This window comes from Ovis aries, chromosome 18 (assembly GCF_016772045.2).
Source record: "Ovis aries strain OAR_USU_Benz2616 breed Rambouillet chromosome 18, ARS-UI_Ramb_v3.0, whole genome shotgun sequence".
Taxonomy (NCBI): domain Eukaryota; kingdom Metazoa; phylum Chordata; class Mammalia; order Artiodactyla; family Bovidae; genus Ovis; species Ovis aries.
Window position 1 is genome coordinate 11,170,876 of NC_056071.1, and position 6,900 is coordinate 11,177,775.

Consider the following 6,900-nt stretch of genomic DNA (forward strand, 5'->3'; position numbering starts at 1 on the left):
ATGCCTCTCTTGCAGTCCCCAAAGCTGGTGAAGGAAGATGCGACCATAAAAAAGAGAAAGAAAAAAGAAAGAAACTTTTTTTTTTCCTGTCCTAAAGATGACAGGCTGAAGTTGACAACCTAATCCTTCAGGCTTGTCTTACTTACTGAAAGGCTCAAGTAATGTCAAAGGAACCATCTGATAACAGTCTTCATGCCAAACCTAACAGCTTTATTGAAACAAGAAACTTTCACATTAAATTTCCATGTGTTTTCTCTCCACACTCCTTAACTTCACTGCCCACCCTCCCTGTGTATGTGTTTTCTTTTTTTTTTTTTTTTCCACCAAAGATAAGGCCTCTCTGCTTCAAAAACCAGAGAGAAACTGTTACAGACGGCCAGCTGGGATGTAGTCAAATTAGTGGATTATTATTACCTTGGGGACGCTGGAAATCAGGTTTGTTATTGGCAGTTCCTGTTTCTGTAAGAGTTGTTAAGAGCTAAAATTTAAAGGGTGTTGGTCAATCAACAGAATGTTATTTTCTTAAGTGGGGAACTGCTATTTGTCATTTTTACTTTGCTGCTGCTGCTGGACGACCTGCACCAGGTTTTCCTCTAATTCTAAACTCCCACTTCATTAGAAATAAAGCTAGTCTTCACAGAAACATAAAGGACATTTTTCTTCAAATCAAGACTCATGAGCTAAAAGAGCAGGTGGGTGGGTTAGGAGTCTTAGTCTAACCAAGACATCTTTTGGAAAATGGTATCGGATTGTTAAGCAGACTTGAAAATATGATAAATACAGACATTGTCATCTAAATAAGAGCAGCTTATTCTTTGTGTATTCTTTGGACGTTATGGAGAGAATGTTTTCAGTAAAATACATATCCTTCTGTGCTTACACTGTGTGACATTCTTGCTGGGACAGTTTTACATTTGGAAGCTAAGGAATTCATTGAAGAATTTTAAAGTCCATGATTTTTGTTTTTGTTTTCCTTTCAGTTGAGGATGGTCTTAGTTCTCCATGTTCTGAAACCATTTTAAACAAAAACAAAAAACAGACAACCTTGCAGGAAACTCAGAGTAAATAAATAGTCTTTGTCTGTTAAGTGAAACTGTTCGTTAAGTTACTTTTCCAAGGGAATTACAGTATATTTCAATATTGAATAGTAGGCGTTTTCTACCCATCTGAATGATGTTTTGGAAAAAAACGTATTCTTGAAAATTAGCCTATTGTATACTTTATGTGTTTGATTGGAACAGCAAAGTGTCTTAGTTAAAAATATATATATTTTTAAAAAGATCTCACCGTTTCCTCCAAATACTTTCTAATTTGTGTTTATCCTTGGATCTGCATAATTGGTCAGGTGACTGGACTGATTAAGGACAGACAGGAATACAGATTTCCAGCTAAAGAAACTCTTATCAAAGGGTTAACCAGCCGGTAATCTGAATTACAAATATGTAAGCCAAAAATAGCATTTTTCGTAAGATCTTTCAGTCTTTCCATGACTACTTTTGAAAACTACATTCACAAGTTACATCACATCTTTAATAAACTCTGCACTATGAGCTGCAGAACCTTCCCAGATATTCTGCCGACTCTGTTATATTTTCCACACTTCTATATTTAAAATAAATTCCCTGCCCACCCACCCCTTCATTGAGTTCAGGGAAACACAAACAGCTCATAAGCTTTGCACTGAAATGAGTTTGTTTTGTTTTCATGCCTAGTATTGCTTTTGAAATTGTTCAGCAGTAAAGAAAAGAATGCTGGTATTAGCGTCAAACACCAGCTACAAACATACTGTCTTTCTATTTATTGTAGGTTTTATCTTATCCCAAATCAAGACATGATATATTTATTTATAATGGGTTTTATAATGAGTTTATTCATATATGATATGCGAAATATATGTATCAAACAAAGCCATTGTAAAAAGGAACTCAAAGTATACAGGAAACTATAAATTCTGACTTTGGTGTTTTGCTGTGTCCATTTTGCAGATGGGGAGACTGAGAGAGGATCTTGGCCAGAAGATTACACACTATGTACATTAATAACAAAATCAGCTAGAAGATTGAGAGTTTCCACCATTAGGAAACATACACAAATTCCATCACACCCAGAAAAACCCATCCAAGCTGTTTTGTCAAAAGTGTGCCTGGGAGGTAGGGGCTGGAAAAGATAAATGCAAACTGAATCTGGGGGACATCTCCTCCTGAAGAGGAGGAAAAAAAGAGTTGTCGTGCACAGGAATGTTCCTTTTTAAAAAGAAACCCCTTCGGAGGCACAGAGCTTGCCTGCCCGCTCTGAAGAAACAAGGTGGATTATTTCAGCTCTCTGGGGCTTGGAACGTGTGTGTGCAAGAGCACCCTGATAGCTGCAATAATAAACATGTCCAGCTGCAAGAGCTCTGCCTAACAAGCCTGGACAACACAGTCTGAATTCCTTTCCTTTGACCATCTTAGATGTCCCCTGCGAGAGGGGAGTCAGGGAGCCAGCCCTGGAAGGGTCCTCCCAGACCCCCGCAGCCCTGCGCCTCCCCAGAAACACGCGCCCTCCCCCAGCCCGCCTCTCCACTTTTGTTTTATTTACGAATATGTTGCCAGAATTCCAATGAGTTATCTATTCTGTGGCCCCGTCAATTTTCCCACCGAGGCCTTGTCGCCGGCTGACTCAGGGTCCAGTCGCAACAGTGAGAAGAAAAGACCAGAGCAAAAGAATTCTTTTCAACTTTTTTTTTTTTTTAGGTTTCGCTCATTTCTCTCTCTGCCTGCCCCCAGCCTCCTCGCGCTCCTTTACCCCTTTCTGTTACAAGATCGCTCAAATTGAAGCCCGGGAGGATCCTATAGGGAATGCATAGGATCCCTGGGAGAAAAAAGCCCCAACAAGCTATACACCAGATGTATAATGTTATATGGTCAAACTGGCAAACACAAAAGCTGAAAAACAAAAGGCGTGAATTAGGGAGAGGCATTCAAAGGCGTGTTTTCAAAACAGCCCGGCCAAAAGCCTGGATTCCCCTCCTGAGACTAAATGCTTGAAAGAAAAGGTGCTAAAGAAAGAAAGGAAAAGAAAAAAAAAAAAGCCCATTTTTTCTAATTAGCTGAGGCCTAACAGGCACTGAATTTCGCAACTAGTTTTCATTGAGGGGGTTGTGGCTGGTGAAACTGAAAAAATATGCTTTTGAAACCTGTGATGGAGGCTTTCCATGGACCAAAGCTAGATTGAGTCCTCGGGCTTTTTAATTTTTTTTTCTCCTTCATCCCTGGAGTCTTGGGTCCTGCCTTGCTTTCTTGGTCCATCCCGTTTTCACACCCTTCCCCCTAAAGCACAAATATTATTTAGGTTTAAAAAGAGAGCTGGGTGGAAAGCTACAATGTGCCCACGCCCCCTCCTTTCTGTCTCATAGGCAGGGGGTTTTTCCAGGCCAGCAGCAGCCCTCTGAGTCGCTATGAATCTCATTCCAAACCACCACTAGTAGCCAAGGGGGGAAAGGTGTCCGTGCAGACTGAGGATGTGTGTATGTGTGTGTGTTTTCCGTAAATGCTGGGATTAAGATGAAAAACTCTCCACCACTGTGAATTTAGACATTTAGAGGATGATTTCTAGCTATGAGTTTTGTTTTGTTTTGTTTTTTTTCCAGTGCAACAAGGCAGCGTTCAAGATAGCAAGGTGGATTCCCCAGCCTTGCAAAAGGACACAGGCAGACAATTTGAATTTTTAAAACCTTCTGACTGAAAGGGGACACAACGGTGTCACGGCCAAAGACTGATCCGTCTTCGGCTGCCTGACAAATTATGAACTTGCATTCTTCAATGTCATTTCTAATAAGAAAACAAAACAGAACTCGTGGGCGAGAGTTGGTGGGCAGCCCGAGTTTTGCAGGGAGGCAACTTTAATTGCCACACTGTCTGGCTTGGATGCCTCTGGTCGTGCGTGGTGTGTTTTAATAACAAACGCTTGTTCTAATGAATTAGCCTTATTAGGGGCTCCTCATATTCTTTCATAAAGAGCAGAGCTATTCTGAACTTCTGAATGCAACAGTCTCTTGATATTCTCACACCGAAGGCTCTATGTGGGATTGCATTTCCACCCTTGTATATTCATAAGGCTCATATACGTATATATGTATTTTTCATGGCAGAAGAGTGAGCAGCAGAAAGTTAAGAAAAGTATTGGGCTTGCAGGTATGGGCCATCCATCCAGGACCATCAAAAATGCTTACAAAATTACTATGCTGAAAATGCATTTGCATTTGCAGCTGAACAATCCGGATTTTAGTCACCTCCTGCATATTTTTTGGATACACTTGTGGCATTGGATAAAACAGATTCATTAGCTTTGATTAACCTTCTTTAACTAGAGTTAAAAACCTGCTGTAGGCAGCTCAGCTACCAATGCAGCTTTAAGATACTTTATCATGTTTAAGACCCAATTACTGTTGCACTGAATAAGAATAAAACATCACAATAAAATGTGGAACAAACAGCCATTCTAACATGCGCAGCAAATAATCATTAATTTATAACAGCAACCTTCCATTTCTATGGTTCTTCTGATGGCTGCACTCAATTCAGATGGAATACTCTGGAATCTGATGCTAGGAGAAGAAACTAGTTCCCCTCTCTCATTGATGCTGACTTTTTTTTTCTTCCTGTCTTACAGCTTGAGTTTGGAGTCTCAGAAGGCTCTTTTAAAGAGTAGAGAATATGAATAAAATAGAAAACGTGGAGCCAAAGTTAAAACGGATTCTGTAGAACTAGGTCTGTGTGAGAGAGAGAGAGGATTTAAGTGTATGGGACTCCAGAATTTTACAACAATTTGTCAATAATTGGAAACTTAAATATTGAATGTTAGTTAGGAATTTTAAATATGAAACACAGGTGGGTGAAATCAGCATTGAGCTCATTAAAAGAGTTACTTCTATAGGATCTGTAAACTTTTTAAGAGCAACAGCAAGGTCCATGCGGTATAGGAAGAAGCAGAGCTAGGGAATAACTCCAGCACGCCGTGGGTTAATTTTGGACAGGATTTGACTGAACCAGGAATAATGAACAGTGAGATACTGCAGCTTTCAGGCAAAACAGAGTAACAACAATTATAAAAGAGAGCGAGGGAATAAAGGGGGAAACAATCTCCAGTCAGTTAACTAACAAGAGCAGTCCAGTGTTGGAAACAGATAAAACAGGGGCCACCAGGAACGCTGCTGTTACCGCTGCTTGCTTTATGCCTAGATGCGGAAAGCCTGCAACATTTGTGAGCCAACTGTCTGTAGATTTCTTCTCATCTGCTTTAAAATATTTGGTTTTGCCGTATTTCCATAATAACCACAACCACACTCTCCCCTCCGAAAAGCCCCCACAACAACAGATGTGTGTTCTAAGAGGAAATGGAGACACTGATATAATCAGACACTAGTTAGAGTGCTTTCATACTAAACTCTCCAGCAAATTCCCAACAACAAAAAACTCTCCACCACTGATGGAATTAATCTAAGATCCTTGATTATTTGAAGTTCTAGAAGTTTGCATTTTGCATTTTGTTTGTGAATGTATAGGGCTTTATTTATCAAACTGCAGCATAATTTTCCCTTCAGTTTGAGGCTGTGATTGTGAAACAAATAAATTGAAACCTACCAGTCTGTTCTCTCCAAATTTAGTTCCATTATCACTTTAAGAATGCACGCTACTTAATGATACAAAAGGGGTGTACTTAGCTGTTTATTTAGTTGCTAACTCAGCAATATGTTGGTTCTTTTATTGTTGTGTGTGCCTGTGAATTATATGGCAGCAATATATCTTCCAAGTATTTAAGATTTTGTATTTTAAAGTGAGAAAATAAGAATGAGGTTTTGCAAAGACTTAAATAAAAATAAGACATTTTAGATAAGGGCACACTTGAAAATAAATTAGGATGGGATAGTAGTTTTGGAAATACCATATTTTATCAGTAATGCACCTCTTGTATGGGCTTCCCTAATGGCTCAAACAGTAAAGAATCTTCCTGCAAATGTGGGAGACCTGGGTTTCATCCGTGGGTTGGGAAGATCCCCTGGAGAAGGGAATGACTATCCATCCAATACTCTCGCCTGGAGAATTCCATGGACAGAAGAGCCCGGTGGGCTATAGTCCATGGGGTGGCAAAGAGTCGGACACGACTGAGTGTGTCCTTCCCAAGGACACAGCTGAGTGACTAAACACACACACACACCTCTGTTATAGCTATGTCTTTCTGGTCTGTATCAATATGCACTTAAAGTACATTATGTGTCCCACATAATATCAGATACTCTGGAACATAAAAGAACAAGAAATGCATTTGACTGCTTCCAGCGGTAAATATTTTGGCTACAGTGCTGTAGCCCTTCTTTGACTTGAATAGTTTAGTCAGTCTCTTCCTCTGAACATATTCTTAGAATATGTCCACTTCACTAAACTGTAGCTGGGGGAGGAAAGAAGAATTGAGTTAAAAAAAAAAAATTACTCATGGTGAGGATCTCCTTGGTTTCCTGCCTCTATATCTTTCTAACCTTAGAAGCTGGAACCACTTAACCCCAACCTACAGGTCCAGGCCTGAGATGACTCTGGAAATTATCCCGTTACCCTGGGCTGGGGGAATTCAGGGAGCCATAGACAAGAAGTTCATCAGCCAACATGAGGTCCCCTTGGCTGCTGGACAAAATCTATTCTGCATTTCTAGAGGCCAGACTCCAGGCCTCTTGCACAGGACGAGCCCTGAGCTGTCCGTGTCTTTAGCGTACTTCCTCCTGCCTAGGAGTCCAATTTCCACTCACTGCCTTTCTCTCTACATGATACGCCCACTTGGTGGGCCATAGAATAAATTCTCCTGGAGTCTGGCAAGTTTTTTCATAACTCTTGAGCTCCAGACTAGGGCTCCCATTGGCTTTGCTGGGCT

The 6,900-nt window shown here is 40.4% G+C and overlaps 1 long non-coding RNA gene across 1 annotated transcript; it reads left to right on the forward strand.

The window, feature by feature from the left end:
* Positions 1–353: 353 nt before the first annotated feature.
* LOC132658152 (uncharacterized) lies at positions 354–5,626 on the forward strand. Its single transcript, XR_009597319.1, has 2 exons — positions 354–435; positions 1,986–5,626. It is a non-coding gene; the product is annotated as an uncharacterized LOC132658152 (long non-coding RNA).
* Positions 5,627–6,900: the final 1,274 nt, after the last annotated feature.